We start from the raw sequence: 26,641 nt of genomic DNA, 5'->3' as shown, positions 1-26,641 counted from the left end.
ACAAACAAACAAACAAAGCTCAAAACTTCCCATATCTGGAGAAGCCAAAATGCTTTGCCATTATTGAAGTTTCTGTTATTACTCTACATAAAAAGATTTAGTTAAAATGTTTAAAAATTAGGCATTTTGAATTTAAAAAATGTTGTTTTCCTCACTAAAGAGATATTTATGAACAGAGAGGAAAGCAAGCCAAGAGGAACTAATGGCTGTGCAGTGTTCAGAGCACTCTCTTGTGGTATCAGATCTCTATTGTTCAGGATTTGTTTGAGGGGAGGTTGGTTTTTTTTCTTTCAAAGGTAAGATTTAGGAACTAAAGACTCCAAATCCCCAAACACTCTGCCCTAAGAATCCAGAATGCTTATGCAGGGTCTCTGTTAGTCATACCTTATGGAGCCATCCTAGTTTTTGTAAATTAAACATTTCTTGTGGCCAGAAGGATAATGTACAAATATGTCTACAACCTGATGCTTACAGCACCCTCTATTAATGCAGAACACCTGGTCCTAGTTTCTCATCAAAAGTATTCTGCTTCTTGAGCGCAGAGGAGAAATTTTTCTAATTTGGCAGAAGTTCTTTCTCTTTTGGGATAAACATCCCAATAGTCTGCAGATTTCTTCAGAGAACAATCCAGAAGAGAAGCAGGTACTTAGCTCTGCCTGAAGCTTCTAGTAATTCTCTTACATGCATAGACTGTTCTTCTCTGAACTAAGTCTAAAGAAATCACATACATCTGCACAGATCTCTGTCCCCCCTGGAGCCTAGTCATCTGGCATGGGTTGCAGAGCAACCCTGGGAAAACAGTAGAGCTGCAAGAGTCAGGAGATGTGGAAGCTGACTAACACAGCAAGAAAACAAAGACAGCCTAGAAACAATACAACTACTGAAGTACCACGGAATTCCACATTGAGGCTGGGACTAGGTGATGAAATTGGATAGCTGTGTTCAGTTATGACAGCTGATTTTCAGCTTTACAGACACTTGTACTCAGTGACAGAGACTCAAACATTAAGGAGACCAAACATGTTGAAGAATTACTTCTGTGATGACTTGGATATACTTTAGGACATATTGCAGTCTCAGCATTAGAATTATTTTGCTTCTTTGACTTTTCCACCATATCATGTTATTTACTTAACTTTAATGTTGATTAAAAATGTCCAGAACTAATAAGACAACTGTATGGTTTAAGACAAGTGTATTTAAAATGTTTGCCTTAGATAGCAAAAGGTCTTATCAAAGACACTTGTTTGGTATGGAAGAATTCTTATTTCATTCAGTGTGTATATCTCTTTCCCAATAAGCATCTATCAATCACTTGTTGCTTGGCTTGAGTCAGGTCTGGGACTTGTCTCAAACTTTACTCCAACCTTAACAGCAGGGTCTGAGCTGATACCTCTCCACTAGTTAGACTGGGTTTCTGGAGTTCATGCTGGCTGTTCACAAGGCACTCAATAGTAATTTTCTTCAGGGACTGCATTTTGCCAACTTAAAATGAATTCAACTTTTTAACATCTGAAAAAGGTCTTAATGCATGGGACCAATAGTACTCCTAGAGTGTTCAAGGCTTTTGAGTATACGTTTTAAAGATGTACCTTGAAGACTTTTGCAAATCTACAGTTTCAAAATTAGTATTTGAATAAAACTGACATTCATTAAAATATTAACCTTTTGCTCTAAATTTGTATTTAGTTCAACCTTTAGACTGTCTATAACTGCTGGCATGGATAAGTAGCCTAACTGATTCAATACCATATGGAAAAAGTTCTGCTTTTCTGAAGGGGTACTTCAGATGTATTACAAAGGCACCAGTGGCAAATTTCTGCTCTCCACATAATAGAAAAGTATAAAGAAAAGGTGCTCATATGTTACCATGGTGGCTACAGAGTCGTGTCTGTTTAGACCCAGGCTGTATCAGTTCTCCTTTTCAGTTGTGAATTTGAAACTGTTCCAAAATTTCAACAGACCAGTCAGGGATGAAACCAACATTTCTCATGAAAGGAAGAACCAACAAGACATTTTCTGCTGACTGTTGGCAATGATACTCTAAACTCTGTTGAGTTGCCTGAATTGCTGCCTACGCCCTTAAAGCCGGAAATTTTTGCTCTTGAAGTTTTAAAGTTATTTTTTCAGCTTCTACTTTCTGTGCTTCAGTGCTGTTTTAAAAGTGACAAAACATTTACAATGCTCTACAATAGTTGTGAGTGGTTTGACAGCTACTTTTTTAATCCTACCTCAGATGCTCTGCTGCTACTGAGATTTTTTTCTTCTTTCTTACCCTCATTTTTCTCAGCAGGTGTTATATTAATTGTTCCAATTTTTCTCTGATAATGGAATTTGATTATACAGATACAACATATATATAACAGCTGTAGAAACTCATTCATTTTTTATATGATTACTTTTTTATATTATTATTACAATACAAATACATTGGTATCCAGATCACCTTCCATGCATTATTCATGTCAGTCCCTAATGTGCTTTATTTAGGATCATGCATGTAAGCAAAAGCAGAGGAAAACAGTGGAAGGGGATAAGAAGCTACTGCACGTTTCTTTCAACTTCTGATTATTTGTTCAGGTCCTTTCACCTGGCAGCTTGGCAATTCCTAACCACTGCATCTCAGTTTTGTTCCCTGATGCATAAACCACACAACAGTCCATGCAGGGGTGACACAAAGCAAAGTGCCTCAGTGTCTTGGACCACCTTAGATTCAAAGTTGCCTTATAATTGGTTTAAATAATTTGCTTTCTTTTGAGGATTGTTTTCCTCTCCTCAGAGAACAGTATAATTAAACTGGAAAAAATTACTTCTGTATTATATATACATCTATTTTAGTACAGATTATCCAGCCAGGATTACAAGGAACAGATCTATTAAAAATATACACAAAATACCATGTTATTGATAACATTCTGTTATATCTTGACATTTGTAAACTCAGTTTAACCATGGATCTTATGGATTTTTGTTTTCAAAGGTCAAAACTATTCATTTCTGAAATGAGATCTGATATATTTATGGCTTTAAAAGATCATTGAATTGATGAAAAATTGTACAAATTTAAATCTTCAATAGTATACCAGACTTGTGAATTGCTTTGTTTTTCTCCAGGTAGTGTTATATAACAGACAAAATTATGAATTTTAGAAATATGTAGATTCCAATGTCATTACTTTTTTATCTGTGTTTAAATACTCCAGTTTTTCAAGTGTGCATTGTATTAAACAAAACCATTTGAATCACTTAGATGTCTGAAAAGTTAGGAAAGGGTGCTAGGAGTAAAAATTGTTCTCCTATCTCTAACCTTTTTTTGTGTGTCCATGCATTTAAAATCAAAACCTTTAAACACTTGCACAGGTTTGTAGCATCATCAAATAGAGCACAGGCAGACTTAGTTGCAGAATTTCTACATGCTCCAAAAGCCATTCAAAATAATTGAAATGCTCCTATTCATTTCAGTGGCCATTAGATTATGCATACAATAATTATTATAATATTTATTTTCTGTAGAATTAAGCTACAAAGCAAAAACAACTAGAGTTGTTGCTCAGAGCTTAATACATATGGTTAATTCCAATTTAATATATGCCATGTTTATAATTTTTAAGCAGAATTATACACGTTAAAATTACTATTACAGGCATGCCACAAGGATATTTTTGTAGATTTAAATATTAATGTTGATATATGTTTAATATGCACAGAAAAATTTACTGCCGTATGTTTTTTTCTTAAGCTCTAGCTTCAGCAAATCCTCCCAAATTTCATTAGAATGAGAAAAATAGTATGTGGATATCAAGATATATTTCTTCACCAGTCCTACCTCTCACAAAAAACAAGCAACAATAAAAATTTCTGTGTTCCCTGGCACTTACAACTTTGCCTCATCAGCGACAACTCGGGAGCTTGGAAAGATGTGACTCCAAGGCGGTACCACACTGTTGCCCTACATTTCATGAAAGCTGGTAAGCACTGCTTTCCCAAACTTACAAAGACCCACTTCTAATTAGAAAAGTCCAGCCCAGATGGCTGAACACTTCTAGTTTGTAAGATAAAGCAACAGTACTATGGACACATAAAATAAGACAAGATCAGCCTCAGTTGAATGGAAAACATCTGTGTCAAATCTGTGTTGAATGTCAGAAAGGTAGTTGTGTCTGTCAGCTTGCATGAAGCCTGAATTTGCAGTGTCACAGATCCTTATACTAAAAGAACAGCTTTCTTGTATTCTCCCAGCAGTTTGCTGCCTTTATTGTAATATTGCCTGAGAGCTGATAAGTAGGTTTTGTAAGTAAAACACAGCCTCTGAAGTTAATCTTTTCAAGAATCTTTTTACAAATAATATTGAAATGTTTCTCTTCCTTTTTGGCAGGTAAATAATAACACTATAAAGGTATTGAGAGGTAGGGATAGTATGCCTATCACAAATAATATGAATTAATCTAGCCCATGATTAATATTTGATGTGAGCAATTTCAGACTACTGATTAGCTCTATTAATAATTAATACAGTGTTATTGTGGATGATTAAGGCTATTGCTTTTAATGGGATTCTCAAATCACTTCTAACACCTCAGTATAAATTCTTTATGATATCTATCCATGCATGTGTTCCAGCAAGCCTGCCACGGAAAGCTTTGTAATTACAATTCAACCAACCCTACAATATCAACAAACAGAAGTTGTATACCAACTGCTGTATAAGAAACAGTTGCAGAAGAATGCTTTAGGCAGCTGAATATTGGTTTTCTTTCTTTTATTTTAGCTGGCAGCATTAACTTTATTTCGTGAACTTTCCTTTCTATTGCTTTTGCTAGATTTCTACTTAAGAGTAGTAAAATCTTGGCTAAAATTAGTAAACTACAAAAAGAAATTCTCAGCTCAATAGGCAAGGCATTTAAAAATGTGAAGAAGACAGCAAAAATCTAACCATGAAGATAATACCTGTCATACACTTCATAGGAAAGATATCAGAAAAGTAAATTTAACCTGAAAGCTTTGTTTTTATCTTAGCTCAGATTGGGAAATGGGCTATTTTTCTTGCAGTTATTGCAACTGTCATTGCAGATCAAACCTGTGAATACAATGGTAATGTAGTTTTATGTTAGTTTTAAGTAATTTGATATTGTTTATTTGATTATGGAAGCCAGAAGGCAAATTCTGCCTGGACATGACAGAGTTCATAATTACAGCATTCTATTAAATCATCTGATTTCAGTATACGGCCATTACAGCTTTATTCATTAAAATTTATTAGGTTATTGTAGTGGGCTGACTCTGGCAGCTAAGGTACCACCAAGCTTCTTGTTCACTCCCCACAGCAGGATGGGGGAGAGAATGGAATGGTAAAGCAAGAAAACTCATGAGTTGAGATAAAGACAGTTTAACAGGTGAGGGAAAGCTGTATGCACAAGCAAAGCAAAAACAAGGTATTCAAGACTACTTCCCATTGTCAGACCAGATGCTTGGCCATCTCCAGGAAAACAAGGCCTCAGCATCTGTAAGAGTTGCTTGGGAAATCAAAGACCATAACCCCTGAATGTCCCTGCTTCATCCTCCTTTCCCTGAACTTTTATTGCTGAGCACAACATCATATGGTACAGGATATCCCTTGGACAGCTGTCCCTTCCATCCCCCACTGTGTTGACAGGGTGGGAAAAGAAAAAACCTTGACACTGTGTCAACACGACCACAACACTCCTGTGTTATTAAGGCTTTTTTACGCACAAATAGAAAACACAGCATCATACAGGCTGCTATGAAAAAAATTAAATCCATCACAGCCAGACCCAGTAGACATATTTGACAACATTAGCGTCATCTTTGTATGTTCTTAAAATTACACACAACATTAGTTTAAAGGTCAAAAATATATTTCTGTAGAATGTTGCATCTTTAACACAGTCTCGGTCATTCTTTGTTCTGGGTTTATAGAAAACCTACTCATCCATGAGTGGAGCTCCAATCTGCTATCACAATGCAAATATAAGACATTACATTTTATTTAAATCTCAGTATTTATCTTTTATTGATAAAGAGAGAAATCAAAATGTTTCTTGATAGTGATTGGGAACAAAATGATGCTCTGAACAGCATCAGGCTCCTGGAAAATCCCTCCCCTTTTATACCCTCAAAGGTTTGCATAGACTCTGGGTTGTTGCCAGTGCCAGAGAAGTAGCTAAACTCAAAATCCAAGATCAGAAAAAGAAACAGAGGAATAAATGGTTATTTCAACCCAGATCAGGCAGAAGGTTTGAAGGAAAGGGGAAGAAATAAATGAAGCAGGAGATTAAAATTACTGTTTCACTTATTCATACTCTTGACTATTGTTTCATGATTTCTGACTTCAGATTCTCAGTGTTAAAGGTAAGAGGAAACATGACATCCTAACGGAAGGTAGCTAACTGATGATTCAAAAATAATTAAATCTCTAAAAACCTAATTATACCAGAAGGTCCTGATACTCACATTATCGGCTAAAAATGTAGAAATGTCAACAGACCCAGCTTTCAAATGGTTTCCAGCATCCCAACAGCTTAAGACCCTTCATACATATTTTACCACTCCCATTTTAGAATATAAAATTTTTAAATTAATTATTCATCATAAAAATGAAATGTAGAATATATTATCTTATTTCTAAGACATATACATGTTCAAATGACTGAAATATACTTTTGAAAAGTTTTTACACTTTTACCAAAAAAAGAAAGTCTTAAAATGGCTTCACTGCTTGTGAGTGGAACTGCTAAGCTATTGGATGGTTTACTATAGAGTTCAACAATTCTCAGGAAACATTAAAAATAAACAAATAAAAAATTGCATGTGACACTAATGGCATATGTCTTTGCAAAAACTCACCAAAAGGATTTACATTTCTTTTTAAAGGGAAAGATTAAAAATTTGATAACCTGAAACATTACAGTAAGCACTGCTTATGTTAATCCTGAGCAAGCATATTTTGGTTTTATACTCATTTAGCGACTATTATTTTCATTAATGAATTTTATATTTGTCATAAACTATTCTAATGAATGTAGTTCTAGAGATATAAGAACCTAATGCACACTATAAATAAATTTATATTGCAAATAATCACAATAAATGCAGAGCAAAATAGGCAGATAATGTATTTTCTTCTACTTACACAGGTTATTTCCATAGTACATCACACAAATTTGTCTCCCTTGAAAGGGTAAGAAAATAAGACCTAACAGGAAAAGAGACAAAGAAACCAACAAGCAAGATACAGGCAGGGGATTTACAGGACACCATCAGATATATGTATTCTTTACCAAAGGTTAATACAGATAGTAAAAAGAAGTTGCAAATGTTACAAGTGCCCATAGGCAGCTGTAACTTCTGCACTGAACTTTTAGATGGATTTTTACACATCCATTACATCTATTTGACAGTGTGCAGATATTTTAGCATCTTTTACTTCATTTGAGCAATTGGCAGTCTCAAAGGCATAGAATTTCTCTTTACATCTACATGTACCACAAATGTCACTTTTTATATTTTCTTCAATAATTGAAGAAGCTTCTCATATTCATAGAATCATAGAATAGTTTGGGTTGGAAAGAACCTTAAAGATCATCCAGTTCCAACCCCCCTGCCATGGTCAGGGACACCTTCCACTAGCTCAGGTTGCTCACAGCCCCGTCCAACCTGGCCTTGAACACTGCCAGGGAGGGGGCAGCCACAGCTTCTCTGGGCAACCTGTGCCAGTGTCTCACCATCCTCATCATCAATAATTTCTTCCTCGTATCTAATCTAAATCTACCCTCTGTCATTTTAAAACCGTTACCCCTTGTCCTATCACTACACTCCCCGATAAAGAGTCCCTCCCCATCTTTCCTGTAGGCCCCTTTTAGGTACTGGGAGGTCACTATAAATTCTCCCCTGAACCTTCTCTTCTCCAGGCTGAACAAGCCCAACGCTCTCAGCCTGTCCTCATAGGGGAGGTGCTCCAGTCCCCTGATAATCTTAGCAGTCCTCCTCTGGATCCACTTAAGCAGGTCCATGTCTTTCCTACACTGAGAGCTCCAGAGCTGTACACAGCACTGCAGGTGGGGTCCCATGAGAGCAGAGTAGAGGGGAACAATCACCTCCCTCGACCTGCTGTTTGTACTTCTTTTGATGCAGCCCAGGAGACGGTTGGATTTCTGGAAATATTAACTGCACATGACTATTTTCTATGCTAAGCTTAGTTAATATAATTTATTTTATGTTTTGAGACAAGGGACTAATGAATACTTGGGGAAAAAAAGATAAGGAAGAATGGTAAAAATAATTAAGGGAACACACAGTTTGTGTGTATTTTTATGGAATATCTGTTCTGCTACTCACAAATCTTATGCACAGCATTCATTCAAATTGACATGGACATCAGCACTTAGTGAATTAAAACTGAATCAAAGACTGTGAGGAAGAGATGGTAATGAATCCAGTCAGATGGAGAATGTGCCTGGCAGGTTTGGAATTAAGTCATGTCTTACCTATTTAGTATTGATCATCTGGAAAAGAATGAAAAGCATGTTATTATTAGTTTAAAATGTCTTTAAAATAGCAAAAAATTGCATTTTCTAGTGGGAGCAGAATTAATACAAACAGTAAAATTTGTCAAAATAACAAAATGAAAATTAGCATACTGGCTAGAAAATAACCTGAATCAATAATACCAAATAAGGGTTCTGGCAAGGAGCCATATGGAAAGATCTTAATGTGCTCTAAGAGCTCCATGATCGAATATGATGTGCAGGAGATACAGCAGCAGAGACAGCTGAGATGTAGACTGTTCAAGAATATTATACCTTGGTGGATTACAGAGTGTAATCATTTAGTGTGTATATATCTTTATCAAATATACTGGAAGGATATCAAAGAGCAGTACAAGGGACCCTTGTTTGATTAATTAAATAATCACTAAGGTCAGCATTCTTTAAAGCCTTACTTCAGGGCTGGTGGCCATCTGAACACAAAGATAGCAGGTGTCACAGAATCACAGAATCATTCAGGTTGGAAAAGACTCTTGGGATCATCAACTCCAACCATCAGCCCTACTCTACAAAGTTCTCCTCTACACCATATCCCCCAACATTTCATCTAAACGACCCTTAAACACATCCAGGGATGGTGACTCCACCACCTCCCTGGGCAGCCTATTCCACTCTCTGACCACTCTTTCTGTGAAATTTTTTTTCCTAATGTCCAGTCTAAACCTCCCCTGTTGCAGTTTAAAGCCGTTCCCTCTTGTTCTGTCACTAATCACCTGTGAGAAGAGACCAGCACCAACCTCTCTACAATGTCCTTTCAGGGAGCTGTAGAGAGTGATGAGGTCTCCCCTCAGCCTTCTCTTCCTCAGACTGAACAGTCCCAGCTCCTTCAATCGCTCCTCACAGGATCTGTTCTCCAGGCCCTTCACCAGCTTCGTTGCCCTCCTCTGCACTCGCTCCAGCACCTCGATATCTCTCTCGTATTGAGATGCCCAAGCCTGGACACAATACTCCAGGTGTAGCCTCACCAGTGCAGAGTACAGGGAGACTATCACCTCCCTACTTCTGCTGGTCACATTATTTCTGACACAAGCCAGGATGCCATTGGATTTCTTGGCCACCTGGGCACACTACTGGCTCATGGTCAGCTGCTTGTCAGTTAGAACCCCCAGATCCTTCTCTTCCAGACAGCTCTCCAGCCACACCTCCCCAAGTCTGTAGCCATGCATAGGGTTGTTGTTGCCCAAGTGCAGGACCTGACAGTTGGCCTTGTTGAAGCTCAGCCCGTTGACATTGACCCACCTATCCAATCTATCCAAGTCTCTCTGTAGACCCTCCCTATCCTCATGCAGATCGACACTCCCGCTTAACTTGGTGTCATCTGCAAACTTACTGATGATACACTCTATGTCCTTATCAAGATCATCAATAAAGATGTTGGACAGAAATGGTCCCAACACCAAGCCCTGAGGAACACCACTTGTGACTGGCCGCCAGCTGGATTTAGCTCCATTGACCACCACTCTCTGGGACCGTCCATCCAGCCAGTGCTTGACCCAGCAGACCATTCGCTCATCCAGGCCATGGGCAGCCAGTTTTTCTATCAGAATCCTATGAGGAACTGTGTTGAATGCTTTTCAAAAATCCAGGTAGACAATATCCACAGCCTTTCCCTCGTCCAATAGTCTGGTCATTTTGATATAGAAGGAGATCATGTTTGTCAGGCAGGACCTGACTTTCATAAACCCATGCTGACTGGGCCTGATCCCCTGGTTGTCCATTATATGACTTTTAATGGTACTCGAGATGATCTGCTCCATGACCTTCCCTGGCACCGAGGTCAGACTGACAGGTCTATAGTTTCCTGGATCCTCCTTTCTGCCTTTCTTGTAGATGGGTGTCACATTTGCCACCCTCCAGTCCAATGGGACCTCCCCAGTTAGCCATGATTTCAGGTAAATCATGGGCAGTGGCTTGGCAAGCACATCTGCCAACTCCCTCAGCACCCTTGGGTGTAACCCATCTGGTCCCACAGACTTGTGTGCATCCAAGTGGTGCAGCAGGTCTCTGACCACCTCCTCTTCAACTGTGCTGACCTCAGTCTGCTTCCCCTCCCCATCTCCCAGCTCCTGAGGCTGGGTGTCCAGGGAACAGCCAGTTCCTCTGCTAAAGACTGAGGTAAAGTAGGTGCTGAGCACCTCAGCCTTTTCCTCATCCTTAGTTACCATGTTTCCCTCTGCATCCAGTAAAGGAGGGAGATTTTCCCTAATCCTCCTTTTGCTGTTAATGAATTTATAGAAACATTTTTATTCTCCTTAACAGCTGTAGCCAAGCTGAGCTCTAGCTGTGCCTTGGTTCTCCTAATGTTCTCCCTGCATAACTTCACTACATCTTTATAGTCTTCATGAGAGACCTGGCCCCTCTTCCAAAGGTGATAGATTCTCCTTTTGTTCTTGAGATCCAGCCAAAGGTCCCTGTTTAGCCAGGCCGGGTTCCTTCCCCGCCTGCTTGTTTTTCGACACACGGGAACAGCCTGCTCCTATGCCTATAAGACTTCTCTCCTGAAGTATGTCCAGCCTTCCTGGACTCCCATATCCTTCAAGGCAGCCTCCCAAGGGATTTTGTTAATCAGTCTTTTGAACAGGTCAGAGTTTGCCCTATGGAAGTCTAAGTTGGCAGTTTTACTAACCCCTCTCTTTGTTTCTCCAAGGATGGAAAACTCAGTCATCTCATGATCCCTGCACCCTAGACGCCCTCCAACCTTTACCTCCCCCACAGGTTCTTCCCTGTTCACAAGCAGCAGGTCCAGGAGGGCCCCTTCCCTGGTCGGCTCACTCACCAGCTGTGTGAGGAAGTTATCCTCCACACATTCCAGAAAACATCCTGGATTGTTCCCTCTCTGCTTTATTGGCCCTTAACCTAATACAAACACTCTCAACCCCGTTATCACTATACTTGATTTCTGAGCTCTCATAGCATTCTCTAACATACAGGGCCACTCCACCACCTCTCCTTCCCTGTCTATCCCTCCTGAAGAGCTTGTAGCCATCAACTGCAGCACTCCAGTTGTGTGAGGCATTCCACCATGTTTCTGTTATATCTACTATGTCATAATTCTCGTGCTGCATCATGGCTTCAAGCTCCCCCTGTTTGTTAATCATACTGCGTGCATTGGTATAGATGCACTTGAGATGAGCTAATGAATCCAACACCTTTTTGTGAGTGTGGGCCCCATTGCGTACCAGACCATTCTTAGGTGCTTCCATGATTTCTAAATATCTTTCCCTTCTCTCAAATGAAGTGGCAGAAGGAGAGTCCTCACCAGTCCACCGTCCTTCAATCTTTGGCCTGCTTCCCTTGAGCTTATTCCTAACATGCCCAGTTATCTCCCCGTCCCCCCTCATATCTAGTTTAAAACCCTGTCAATAAGCCCTGCTGACTCCTGCCCCAGAATCCTTTCCCCCCTCTGGGACAGGTGCATCCCACCTGTCTCATTTGTCACCAGCAGACCAGGTGCCTTATACACTTTGCCATGATCAAAGAAGACAAAATTCTGACGGTGGCACCAGTCTCTGAGCTATGTGTTAATCAGATGTGTTTTTCACCCTCTTTCACTTTTTTTTCCTTCCATTTGAGGGATTGATGAAAACACGACCTGTGCTCCCGAGCCTTCAACTAGACACCCCAGTGCCTTGAAGTCCTTTTTTGAGTGACTTTAGAATTCTCTCTGCCACCTCATCATTACTTGCCTGGATAACCAGCAAAGGGTAATAATCAGAGGGCTGTACCAGAGAAGTGACCTTCCTTTTAATATCTCTAAGTCGAACCCCAGGGAGGCAGCAGACCTCTCTATGGTATGGGTCTGGTCAACATATGGGCCTGTACCCCTCAGAACAGAGTCACCCACTATAATTACCCTGCTTTCCTTCTTACTTGAAGTCTCAAGTCGTGGGGCTGAGGGACAAGCTGTGGATGACTCACCAGATGGATTCTCATTTCCACCTTCATTCGGCTGGCTGTCTAGTTCCAAAACCTCATACCTCTTGTACAATGACAACTGGGAAGGTGAGGGGGGCTGAAAAGGTTTTCATTTGTCTTTCCGAGGAAGGACCTGACTCCATTCCCCCCTGTCCCTCACATCCCTTCCTTCTGCCTGGTGAGGGGAGCGGGTACTATGTTTCTTGTAGAGCTTGTCTCAGAGTGTGGCTCCACCAGTCAATCTCATTTTCACACTCTTTGATCGTTCTCAACCTTTCTCCCTCCTCCCTCCTTTCAACCCCCTGCCCGAGCAGGTCGTTACTCGATCACAGCGCACACAAGCGGTGTCTCTGACTCCCTCCAATTCAGGTGCCAGGCTCAGGTACTCTCGGCAAGCAGAGACCTGCAGAGCCGCCTGTTCGTGCAGGACCTCTGTCTGAGTTCCCACGTTCCTCGTCACTTTGCCTCTGGGCCGTGTTGTGACCACGGTCTTTTCTCCGGCCGGGAGGGAACCAGTCCCTGTGTGCAGCCTCCCACACGCTGTGCTCTCACGTCCCTGCATGCTGTTCCTTCCCTCCCCGGCGAACGCACCTTTGGCCGCGGCAGAGCCTCAGCCCTGCCCTACAAGCTGTCCGGGCACTCGGAGGCAGGCACTGTCTGATCGCCCTGAGCTCGGGGGGCAGCACCCGCTGCCCTCCCACAGGCTTCTTATCACCTGATCGACGGCGGGGGCGCTGGCTCCGCCACGGCTCCTCTCCGAGGGGAGGGTGCGGGTGTGCGCCCGGCGACGCCCGCCCCAGTGTTACAGCCCCTTCAGCACAGGCGCCGCCGGCCCTGCGCTGCGCCGCCTCAGCAGCCCGCCCAGCGGCTTGGCAGCCTCCTTAGAGCCGGCCGGCCGCCGCCCTGCCTCCGGAAAGATTCAAAAGCCCCCCCAGAGCTCCTTGGCGGCCGCTTTTGCCGCGATTCCCCCCCCCCCAGTGCGGCCTTACCTCCACTGGAGCCGGTCTCCTCGGCCCAAGTACGTCCCACATATTTGTGTCAGTACTATCCTTAGGAATACCCTGGGCGAATCAGGTGGTTGAAATACAACAAGGGCCAAAACTGTGAAGGTCCTTTCTCTAGGCAGCTCTTCGAATTGCCACCAGAAGTCCAGCAGACAGCTCTAGAGAGAGTATGTCCGAGAAGAGTTTTCTCCATACAGGAGACTTATTTAAAGGTCAGAGACTAAATCAGAAAATTACAAACAAGCTCAGATAGAAGTTCTACTTTTTTAAAAAAAAAGAAGAATAGGCACCTTTGAAAAGGGAACAATAATAATACAAATTCAGTGATGGCATTTCAAGAAAAAATCAGAAAGAAATCAGTTCATCTTACATGGTGGTAAGAAAGCTATTAATTTAAAGGGAGGAGAATGACAGTACTAAAATTAAAAACAATTTCCCATTTTTCTTTTATAGACTGTCTCTAGAAGACAAATGTTCCAAATATATTAATGACTAAATCCATGTGTTCTTCTCCAGAGCACAGAGCACATGCTGCAAATTGCTAAACAATATTTATTAAATATGGTCCTGATTAAACCACTGTAGTAATATCAGCATTCCATCAAATTATCTTCAGCCTGCTTCTGTAAACTGAAAATAAACACAATTATATATAGTAGAAAAAGATTATATATTTTTTTGACAAGTACATTTAGATTATTAGACTCTGTTTTCATCCTCCACACGGCTCTTTTGTGTAAAGCTGCTTCTGATGACCTGCATATAAAGAAAAATTTTCTACGCCTCTGTTAATTAACCCGTGTTTTTAAATAAAAATATTTCTAATATATGTAGATAGAGCTCATCATGATTTAAAACATCGGGTTTTTCTTTAGTAAATGTTGTGTTACATCTAATTGTATTAAAATGTCCTACTAAGGAACATAATAGTTATAAAAAATTCCTAGTACTTGTTCAGTGATTATTTAAGAGATTTAAAGGTCATGAACCATAATGAGTGTTTTTAAAACTTTTCCTTTCTTTAAAAATGAAGGTGTCATATAGATGACATTTATCACTGAAGTCAAAGGAGTCTAGTCTCCTACAGAATACACAAATTAGGCATCATCAGTGAAAACTTATTTTTATTGCTCCACAAAAATGCTGTCTTGTCATCATCAAGGACCACATTTCAAAGCAAGAGAGGAAGCTTACATCTATGACTGATATGTTCTTAAGTTATGTGCTCAGAAAAACAGAGAGTGCTTTTTAACTGGCACTGCCATATGTTGAATCAAGTATCTGCTGTCCAAGTAAATGTTCTGAAACCATGCAAATGAGAGAAGTTCAGATAAGTGTCTTGTAGCCTGCAACAAGTTCCTTGTTACCATACAGCAGTGCAGTAGAGATGCATCACCTCTGAGATATATTGCAGCCATGGCAAGAACTGAAAAAATCAAGGTGAGAAATGAGGTGTTCTACTAATCAACTTACCCTACTTTTTGCCATATGCAGTCTGCTTTTCATGATTGAATTAAGTAGGTCTTCATTCAGTGCGGTTATCTGAAAACAACGCATTTTGGTGCCTTCAAGATAGGCATAACCTCAAGCCTCTACTCCAACATTCTTTGAATGAAAGGGATGTGGATGGATCAGTAACCATAGTAACACCTGTGAAAGGTCAGGCCAGACTTAGGACCTCAAAATGAAAAATGTGCTGGGGACATCAGCCCATCTGAAGTGCATCTGTACCAAAGCACTCAGCATGGGTAACAAACAGGAGGAGCTTGAAGCCATGATGAAACAGGAAAATTATGATGTAGTGGCTATCACAGAAACATGGTGGGATGTCTCCCGTGACTGGAGTGCACCAGTTGATGGCTACAAGCTCTTTAGAAGGGATAGACAAGGAAGGAGAGGCGGTGGGGTGGTGCTGTATGTCAGGGACTGTTATGACTGCTTTGAGCACAAGCATAGTGAAGAAAGTGTGGAGTGTCTTTATGTTAGAATCAGGGGGAAGGCCAACAGGGCAGATGTTATAGTGAAAGTCTATTATAGGCCACCCAACCAGGACAGAGAGGTGGATGAAATATTTTATAGGCACTTAGGAGAAATCACACGATTGCTTGCCCTTGTTCTTGTGGGAGACCTTAACTTCCGAGACATCTGCTGGAAATACAACAGAGCAGAATGGGACCAGTCCGGAAATTCCTGGAATGTGTGGGAGATAACTTCCTGACACAGCTGGTGAGTGAACCGACCAGAGAAGGTGCCCTGCTGGATCTCCTCTTTGTGAACAGAGAAGGACTGGTGGGTGATGTAGCAGTTGGAGGCCAACTAGGGAATAGTGATCATTAAGTGATAGTGTTCTCAATTCTCAGAGAGGCCAGGACAGGGGGCAGCAGAACTGACAATCTGGACATCCAAAGGGCTAACTTATACTTCTTGTGACCACTGCTTGACAGGATCCCTTGGGAGATGGTCCTGAAGGGTATAGGGGTCCAGGAAGGATGGACACTCTTTAAGAAGGAAGTCCTAATGGCACAGGAGCAGGGTGTCTCCAGGTTCTATAAGAGAAGCTGGCGACAGAGAAGACCACCCTGGCTGAACGGGGAGCTTTGGCTGCAACTCAGGGAGAAAAGGAGAGTTTACAGCATTTGGAAGCAGGGGCTAGCGACTCACAATGATTGCAAAGACTTTGTGAGGCTATGCAGGGTGGAAATCAGGAGGTCTAAAGCCCAGATAGGAATTAATCTGGCTTCAGCAGTCAAAGATAATAAGAAATGTTTCTCTAAGTATTTCAACAGCAAAACAAAGACCAGGGAGTCCTACTAGACTCAGGAGGAAACATGGCAACAAGTGATGAGGAAAAAGCTGAGGTGCTTAATGCCTTCTTTGCCTCAGTCTCTAATAACAAGACTAGTTGTACTGAAGGAATCCAGCCTCCTCAGCCAGAAGACAGAGACTTGGAGAACAACACCACCCCACCCCCACCCCCCCCAATAAAGGAGGATTTAGTCAGTGACCTATTGGATCACACAGACACACACAAGTCTATGGGATCGGATGGGATACACCCGAGGGTGCTGAAGGAGCTGGCTGGGGTGCTCGCCAAGCCGCTTTCCACCATTTACCAGCAGTCCTGGGAGGTCTGACCAGGGAGGTCCTGACAGATTGGAAATTGGCCAGTGTGATACCTATATATAAGAAGGGTTGGAAGGATGATCTGAGAAATTACAGGCCTGTCAGCTTGACACATGAGGGACAACCAGATACTCAGGCCCAGTCAGCATGGGTTTATGGAAGGCAGGTCCTTTCTAACCAACCTGATCTCCTTCTATGACAAGGTGACCTGCTTATTGGATGAGGGAAAGGCTGTGGATGTTGTTTACCTTGACTTTAGTAAGGCCTTTGACACCATTTCCCACAGCATTCTCCTGGCAAAACTGGCTGCCTGTGGTTTGGATGGGCACAGGCTTTGCTGGGTAAAAACTGTCTGGATGGCCGGGCCCAAAGAGTTGTGGTGAACGGAGTTAAATCCAGTTGGCAGCCGGTCACGAGTGGTGTCCCCCAGGGCTGGGTTTTGGGGCCACTCCTGTTTAACATCTTTATTGATGATCTAGACAAGGGGATCGAGTGCACCCTCAGTCAGTTTGCAGATGACACCCAGTTGGGTGGGAGTGTTGATCTGCTCGAGGGTAGGGAGGCTCTGCTGAGAGACCTGGACAGGCTGGAGCCATGGGCTGAGCCCAACTGGAGGAGTTTCACTGAGGCCAAATGCCAGGGGCTGCCCTTGGGCCACAACAACCCCCAGCAGCGCTACAGGCTTGGGGAGGAGTGGCTGGAGAGCTGCCAGTCAGAGAGGGACCTGGGGGGGTTGATTGACAGCCGGCTGAACAGGAGCCAGCAGTGTGCCCAGGGGGCCAAGAAGGCCAATGGCATCCTGGCTTGTGTCAGCAATAGCGTGGCCAGCAGGGACAGGGAAGGGATCTGAGCCCTGTACTCGGCACTGGTGAGGCCGCCCCTCGATTCCTGTGTTCAGTTTTGAGCCCCTCACTACAAAAAGGACATTGAATGACTCGAGCGTGTCCAGAGAAGGGCAACGGAGCTGGTGCAGGGTCTGGAGCACAGGTGGTACGGGGAGCGGCTGAGGGAACTGGGGGTGTTTAGTCTGGAGAAGAGGAGGCTGAGGGGAGACCTCATCGCCCTCTACAGCTGCCTGAAAGGAGGTTGCAGAGAGCTGGGGATGAGTCTCTTTAGCCTAGTAGTAAGCAATAGGACAAGAGGGAATGGCCTCAAGTTGCACCAGGGAAGGTTTAGACTGGATATTAGGCATCATTTCTTTCCAGAACGGGTTGTTAGGCATTGGAATGGGCTGCCCAGGGAGGTGGTGGAGTCCCCATCCCTGGAGGTGTTTAAGATTTGGGTCAACATAGCCCTGAGGGATCTGGTGTAGTTGGGAACTGTAACTGTAAAGTTAATGGTTGGACTGGATGATCTTCAAGGTCTTTTCCAACCTAGATGATTCTGTGATTCTCTGAATATGGCAGTTTGCCTGAAAGTCATGCATGAGTAGACATCTTGCTCCACCATTAACCTCTACAGTAAAACCTGTCAGACACAAGTGCACAGAATTGAAACATTTTATCATGGTCTTCTCTTCACAATATTTCTATGGGGTGACTTTTAGGAGAAAAAGAAAAATGCATGTTTTTATTAGGTCCCCAAAAATGTCATCTTTTGGGGGGGAGAAAAAAAAAAGATTATAAATAATAGCAGTGTATTTTGTGATCAACCTCCTTTTATAAGGGAGAGGGGCCACAAGTAGTCATCTTCAGCAGTCATTACATATTAACACACAAAGACTCACCTCAAAAGAGTTGATTAGTAAGGGATAACATTTTACAGTTTGCAACTATGTCAAATGATGTTCTGCCAAGAGACACTTGAAGTATATGCCTTTGGGGCAATACCTCTATATCATAAGTGAACTGTGTCCTCCCTGCAGAAAAAAAAAAAATAAAAAAAAATCATGTACCTGCATGTCTCTATTGTATCTCATTTTCAGCTAGATACAAGTAATGACTAAACATGTATTTTCTCCAAAATCATCTTGGTAATGATGCTGTACACAGATTGGATCATCTTGCATTGTGGTCTAGGGTAATTATTTCAATCTGGTACATTAAAAAGATTTAATAACTTGTAATTAATTTTTTTAAATGTAAATTTTTACTCCTTCATTGTAGTTCAGCTTTCTAAAAATGAAGACCAATGATTGTATATAGATTAATATAATAATAAATATTGAACCTTGTCTCTTATTTTATTTTCAAAATTCTTTATCAGGTACCTTGCCAAAATATTACTTTTCCAGCAGTTTCATTTGTTACCTCAGCTTTTTTCTGACATCTATTGTTCAAGTTAATGCATAAGTTTTGAACCTCATAATTGAAATACAGACTCTACATATGTTGCTGCTGGGCAACAAAATATACATCTACGGAAGAAGGCATAAACTTCATTCTGTTGCTCTCATTATCCTGCAAACACCCAAACTGTTGTATATTCCATGGAACTACATTTTAGAATGTTCCCAAACTCAAGACTGACTCAATCTGCAATTGTAAATTCAAAGTCCTATGAAGATGGAGTGGTTTGGTACTGTACCATCATTTAAATTTGATTTTCTACCAAAAATAGTTCTAGTCAGTTTTCTTAACAGGTAACTTAGGAAGGACTTTTCTAGATGTTTCCAAACTAAGTTTTGGTCTTCCTGTTCTAATTTTACCCAATTTTTATTGTTTTAATAGGCAGGAAATTGAATTAACAGAAGTTTTTTCAGTTAAAATCATATGTTGAATTTTTCATTTATTATATTTTAGTTGTTGATAGAGTCATTTAATCATATTTCTTTAGATATTTAGCTCCACTAAACTTAGATGAGACCCCAATAAAAGTAATTGAAAAAGCTTAAATGTAAATGAAAACTGAATTTGGTCAAGAGTCCAGTAAATATAAGCCATGAAGTTTGAAACAAATAAAACATAGACTTGGTACTTTGTGTAAAGCCTACTGTGTATGAAAATGAATCCCACAGTATGAAATAAAAGCAAATTATTTACAGGACCGTTTAAGAAGCATTGCCTTTTTCCATTCTATATTTTATAAGCCTGTTTTGCAAAAAGGAGATAGAAAGCAATTTTATTTTCAAACTGAAATATTATACATATTAACCTTTGAAGAAAGCTAAACCATTGAGAATGTGATAATGGGGAAAAAACACACTATATCTCAAATGGATAACTAGCTACTTGTCCTGTATTTAGTATATTGTTCTGTTTTCTGTCTTCAGTAGCTTCATATGATTCACTATGTATTTTTAATGAATATATTTTTTCTTGTCCTTAATCTTTTAAACTCTAAAACAATCTTAGTGTGAAATCAGCATTTATCAATATCGATCTCTTTAAACTAAGAATTGTCTTCCTGCTTGCTCAGAAAATAAAAGACTAATAATTCACTTGCCAATTCATCCCCCAGGGTATCTCCAGCTAATATTGTCCAGCTTCTTTCAACAGCATCAGAGATGGTGAGTGATAACAGTCATTGCTTTCTCTGCTTTGGGCAGTTATCTTACCAGACACATGGAAAGGTTCATAATCAAATATTTGGAAAGTATTAAAGATTTTTGTTGTTGATGTTGTTCATTTGGTGATTCTTTGATGGTACTTTTAATAATTTCAGCAATTCCCATTTCTCAGATAATAAAAGCATAATATATCACGCCTACTGAACCAAACATTAAGCAACAGCAGCAAAGCTTTCTTTGAAAATGTACAGTCTGAGTGTGTGATACTGAACAGCATGTCTTAAAGTATCACAGAAGATGAAATGTCCAGAAGGCTTCTGTCCACATGGGCCACTATTGCTAGCTGGCCTCTGGCAGTCCTCTGGCATTTAAACATCACCTAGAGTCAAGAGGATCCACTTCATTCAGCTGCTGATACCCAGCTGACTCTGCTGAGTTGCAGAGACTAAGAGGTGTGATCCTCCACCGCTGGGATACATCAGCTTTGAAGCTCCGCTTCTAGCTGACTCGAGATAGGCGAATACCCTGGAAGGTATTCACAGTTTGCCCTGAAGACAATTCAGTTCATATTTACTCAAAGTGTGGAAGGACATAAAGTTTAAGGCAATGCATCCTGCTATCCTTTCCAAGGGATGCTTAGCTCTTCATTTAACCCCACGCTTGTTATCCACTCAAACCTCTAAGGCCATGTTCCCTCACATTCAAGGGTACAAAGAGATCACTTGTAAGGAAGTCAAGCCTCTGGCAACAATTGGACTGATACTGGAGCTGCCTGTATAGATGCATATCTGAATTAAATATATATCACATTAAAATCAAAGCAGTTTTAAACTTACTCTTAGCTCTGATAAGATGCAAACCCAAAGCTTTGACTGTTTTTGTTGATGACTAGAGGAAAAATAATTTACAGTTCATTTGCTAAAATGTCTCATAGCTCTGTGATTCCAGTTAGTAGCCTCAGGTATCCTTTCCAAAGCCTTCAGCTGCCTTTCCCTTCACAGAGTCTTTAGTTACTGCACTTCTCTAATGACTGCGGATGGGCAGCCAAGCAGAGAGCAGATGTATCAGCATGTATAGATAAAGCATGTGAAATCACTCACAGGGTTGATTAGAGCATCTCCAACAATCATCTCCATGGCAGAAAAATAAGTAAAATAAAAAAATTGCACATCATTTTTTTCTAGCTTTTCTAGCTTTTGAAGACCAGAAAACACTCTGCATTTGTCCCTCTCTGCCCCCTAAAGTAATAACTCGCAAACTGCTTTCTTCAGAGGAAGTGTTAAACATGTTTCAAATGATGAGACGAGAAATAATGTGATGATGTTGCTGATTTGTTATTAATTTGAGCTGATCTTAATGATTTTTGATAAATGTGATTTGGATTTAAATAAGGAATGATTTGGAGTAACCATACAACCAGTTATGCTGCTACAAAGACCTTTTTAAAGTCCCAGGTTAAAGCCATGTAGACTAGTGATAATCATTAGCTAGATTTCTATTCAAAGTATAAGACTCATGATGAAGTACCATTGGTAGACTGTTCGGTAAGGAGGATTTATTGCCCTGTAGACCAGGTGTTCTAAAAGTTACATTGTGAAAGGGCCTCAAAGCATCTTAAAATTGCAATGTGAGCCAAAATCCTTGAGTCAAGGGCATTGGAGTGTCTTTCTTTTAGGTCAGTAGTCCGTGGTGGTTGCATAAGCAGCCTCCCAACTCAATTCAGGACTCAACTGCGCATGACCGCAAAGAGATCCGAATAAGAAAATGAGTTATGGAAATTATCATGTTTATGTATGAGAACTTGATTTGTATGTATTGCTGTACCTCCATAATCAGCATGCTACCTGAGCTAGGTGTGCGCTGTTGGTGAGATGATTCCTCTACTCACCAAGACGTTAATAAGGGCGTGTCTGCTTATCTACATCACATTGGTGTCGATAAATTCTTTTATCCCATTTTGGTGACAATGAGATCCTACCTACTGTCTTCACATCCAAACATGACCTTAGATGCCTGGTGTTCAGGCATCCAGGACCTTCAAATTGCACTCAGCAGTAAACAGTGCTAAGGAAATGGTTTTATAGATATTAAAATTTATATTCCATGTTTGTAGAAGCTGGATCAAATATTTAAATATGAGAAGAGAGTAAAAAATACCAATGGCGGTATATTTTCTCAAGAAAGACAAAGCAATGCTAGTGAATCTATGGATAGAAATAAAAGTGTTTTATTTTGAGTAATAGCTAAATAGATAAATGAGTTCAAGAAAAAGGATAGCCTATTGCTAAGGATGAGAAAAAGGAAGTCTGGAAAATACGTCAGGTCAAATGCAAACAGGAAATTAAGAGAAAATAAATGGAAGAACATCTTGAAAATTATCCTCAAACTGAGGAATAAATTCTTTAAATACATTAAAAGCAAAATCTTATTAAGGACAATGCCTGATTAAAAACTTTTTAAAGGTTTGCTCAGGTGTGATAAGGCTTTAGCACAGAAGCTCAAGGATTTAATTCTGCAGGTTTTTAAGTGATCTGTTGGACAGATTCCTCCATGCAATGAATTTTTTTGTAGCAGATCGATAAGAGGGACTAGATAACTCAAAGAAAATATACAGGTATTATAAACCAAACCAAAATGGTCATAAATCCTCATAAATGGATGGCATTTACTTAAGACTTAAGTGACTCAAGTTTGAAATTGCAAACCTGCTGGCCAAAGTGTGTAACCTGCCATTGCAAACTGTTGTTGTACCAGATTACTGGGAGGTTCCTATATAATGCCCATCCATACAGAGGGCTGAAGGGGTACCCTGGGAACTACAGTGCAGTGTCTGGTCTCCATTCAGAGAAAAACAGGTAGTTATCAAGAAAGCTACTATAAACAAGACAGAGGGTGCAATTTTTCCATTATGGAAAACTTGGTGTTCCCACACTTTGCTATTGTGTACAGTTCCCACCCCTGCACCTCAAAAAAAGATTTAGGGGTGTTAGAGAATGGGGAAAAAAAAAAAAAAAAAAAAAAAAGCAGATGTGATAAAAGGTTTGGAGCAGTTACCTGAGAGGAAAAAATCAGAAATGCCTGGGATAACTCAGTTTGATGGGGGCACAACTGTGGAGACACATGGCCAAGACTTTAAAACAGAATTTGAAATAAACAGTACTGTAACTTATCAAATCCCACAGTATGGGAAGTGGAGGAACTTGAGAAAATGAGAAGGAGGTAATTTTAAAACAGATCAAACAGAGCACTTCCTTACACTGTGGGAACCTCTATAACCTGCTGCCATGAGTGGCAGATAGCAACAGACAGTTCAAAGAAGGTAAGGTGAATGGATGGACTATTCACAAACACAGGGTGGAAGGTCCGGAGGAGAGGTGTACCTGCTGGCAGCCCAGCTACACCCCTCTGGCTGCAGGCACAGCAGGAGGAGGCAGGCCATAGGAAGCAGTCATTCTTTTGCCACAATCAGAGACAGAATGTTGAGCTAGAAGAATCACATTTCCTAAGTTCTTATGTAGATTTGTACTTCCTGACTGCACAAAGTTTTTACATTAAAAACTGATAACTTCAGGCAAACTTCATGAAGATGACTAATATGTCATGAGAAAATAAAGTGAAAATACAGTCGCTTATTTTTTGCTTTATTTTTGATGAGTTAACTTTTGGAAATTGGTTATTACTTCTAGCTAGAAGGTAGTTCACAAGTTCATAAAACTGTAGTGTTAAAAACACCATCAGTTCAGCTCTGTGAAATATTCTTAAATTCCACAATATTCCAAAGTCTTGTGTTCTGCCTCCTGGACAAATGAATCTTCCCTCATTCATAGGCTTTGAATGGAGAACATTTATAAAAGATATTCAATTGCATGTTATGCCATGAGTAGTCTTATTTTTGCTGTTATTAAAAATGAAATCGTTGCCTGACCTTTTTCCATTAATATTTAATTTTCTAATTATAAATTCATTCATTTATTTTTTGATATGATACTGAGCCTTCAGAGACAGTAGAGCCATGTTCTTTAGCTGAGTAGTCTCATGCCACTTCAGGAAAATAAAAGGTGAAATTGTATTAAGACACAGTTTCTCAATCCTTGAAGGAATCCTGCACTTTCTTTTCTTCCTAAAATAAAAACATAATCTATTTTATTTATATTTTCCTCAAAAAAATATTAATTTCCTGTTAACTTTCTATATAAACTAGTCAGAAATTAGAATTCTAGACTGTACAAAAAAAAAAAAAAAAACCCACAAAAAAAAAACCCAAACAACCGCAAACTCCAATGTTTCTATTCTTATTTAGGTAAAAACTTATTATTCTAAAATGAGCTATTTTTCTTTTTTGTTTGTTTTTTAGCTACACCATAGTGAAAAGGTGACCTCAAGGTTATTATTTGGTCAATTAGATATTAATATCTCATTATTTTTCAGTTTAGTCCTATACCTAATCTGAAAAATAGCTTCTACGGCTGTCAAACATCTAAATTCAATAGTTTTAGTGTGACATTATAAGCATTGCTGCACCTGGGACTGAACAGTATTTTTTCTTCTTCAATAATATCACAATTGCAACAATGGGTATTGAATGTCTGAGACTGGGACATCTTTTATTGTAAAATAATAATAGGATCCATAGAAGAAGAATTTCTGTTACTCAGTTTAGCCCTGCCTAAGCATATTTGTCCACAATATAGCACTTTGCACTTTAGGTAATTGCAGCAGTATGGAGTTTAATATCTTAAAGTCAGGTCCTGAAAACTCTTGATCTGGGGGTGTTGGTTGACAGCCAGCTGAATATGAACCATCAGTGTCTCCAGGTAGCCAAGGCAAATAGCACCCTGTCTTGTATCAGAAATAGTGTGGCCAGCAGGACTAGAGAAGTGATTACCCCCCTGTACTCAGTAATGGCGAAGTTGCCTGTCAAATAGTGTGTTCAGTTTTGAGCCCCTCACTACTAAAAGTACATTGAATGACTCAAGCGTGTCCAGAGAAGGGCAACAGAGCTGGTGCAGGCTCTGGAGCACAGGTCGTACGGGGAGCGGCTGAGGGAACTGGGGGTGTTTAGTCTGGAGAAGAGGAGGCTGAGGGGAGGCTCACTGCCTTCTACAGCTACCTGAAAGGAGGCTGTAGTGAGGTGGATGTCAGTCTTCTCCCAAAGTAACAAGTGATTGGATGAGAGTAAATGGCCTCTAGTTGGACCATGGGAGGTTTAAATTGGATATTAGAAAAAACCTTCCTCACTGAAAGGGTTGTCAATCACTGGAACAGGCTGCCAAGGGAAGTGTGTGAGTCACCACCCCTGGAGAAATTTAAAAGACATGTAGATATGGTGCTTAGGGACATGGTTTAGTGGTGGACTTGGCAGTGTTAGGTTAACGGTTGGTTGGACTCGATCTTAAAGGTCTTTTCCAACCTAAACTATTGTATGATTCTATGATTCTTATTTGTCAGAGCATTGTTTTCTTGGAAAAATAATTCCTATAGTCCTCAGTATTATGGTTTACATTAGGAAGGTTTGGAAGGCTGTCTGTTCATGAAATTGCACTCATTATTGCCCAAATCCCCACTTAAAAATTCCAGGATGTTGGTGATGTTTATTTTTTTATACCATCTTTAAATGTATTTTACATTCTTAAAGAGTTAGAGCAGTTATAGATGTCTCAAAAATGTCTTAAAGGAAAAGTAAATATGTCTGTGTATCCTGAAAAATACCAAGGCTTTCGAGGCCTTGGAACAGATCTTTACTTAACATGCAGAAATAAATGGAAAACACATGCCCAGTGGATAATTTATTGCAGAAATAAGCCTATTGGTTTTGAAGTAAAAACAAACAAGTTTATTTTATTGTTTAGATAAAAATATTAGAAATTATATTTATACAAAATAATTTTTGTACCTTAGAGGGCTGCAGATTTTCTTTTCTCTTTACCTCTGCATTTATTTATTTTTTGTGAAAATCCATTTGTCAGTTCTGGAAAAATAAGTTCTTTGTGAACCCATAAAACAGTTTGGATGGAAGCTGCAACAGCTCATATATTGCTTCCATTCAAAGGCCTAATTTTACTAAAAACAGACAGGCTCAATCCTTTTATAAGATTTGCAAGCAATGTGATTTGATTCAAAACGTACAGATAAAAGGATCTAAAAGGAGCCATCTAACTGAACTTGGGCCACATATTAGATTGGATACTTGAGTCACATAAGTAAATCAGTATAGATCATTCCTACCTAAATTACTGTAGCTTCAATGAAATCAGTCAAGCGAATACTAGCATTCCAGTTTGACAGTAGTGTCTATAGTCACTACAGCCAGCATATTTCAAAATTATAGTTATTCTTTCAGAGTGGACAGCAGCAGTAAATGCACTCTCTTTTGTTACTGAAATTGCTATAAAACATGAAGCAAAATAAAGGTTTAATTTCATCACGAAAAAAGCATCCCAAAATGTAAATATTACTTTACCTTTCCTTTCCAAAGGATTACTTTAATAAAATAAGTGCCTGGGTTGTTTATAGAGTTTCCACATTTACTGGACATAGCCAGAAATTCTGTTCAGCTTGCAGATCCCCAGATCTAGAGCCCTTCCCAC

This window comes from Athene cunicularia (genome assembly GCF_003259725.1).
Source record: "Athene cunicularia isolate RWA chromosome 2 unlocalized genomic scaffold, athCun1 chr2_part1, whole genome shotgun sequence".
Taxonomy (NCBI): Eukaryota; Metazoa; Chordata; class Aves; order Strigiformes; family Strigidae; genus Athene; species Athene cunicularia.
Note: the sequence above shows the minus strand (reverse complement) of the source record.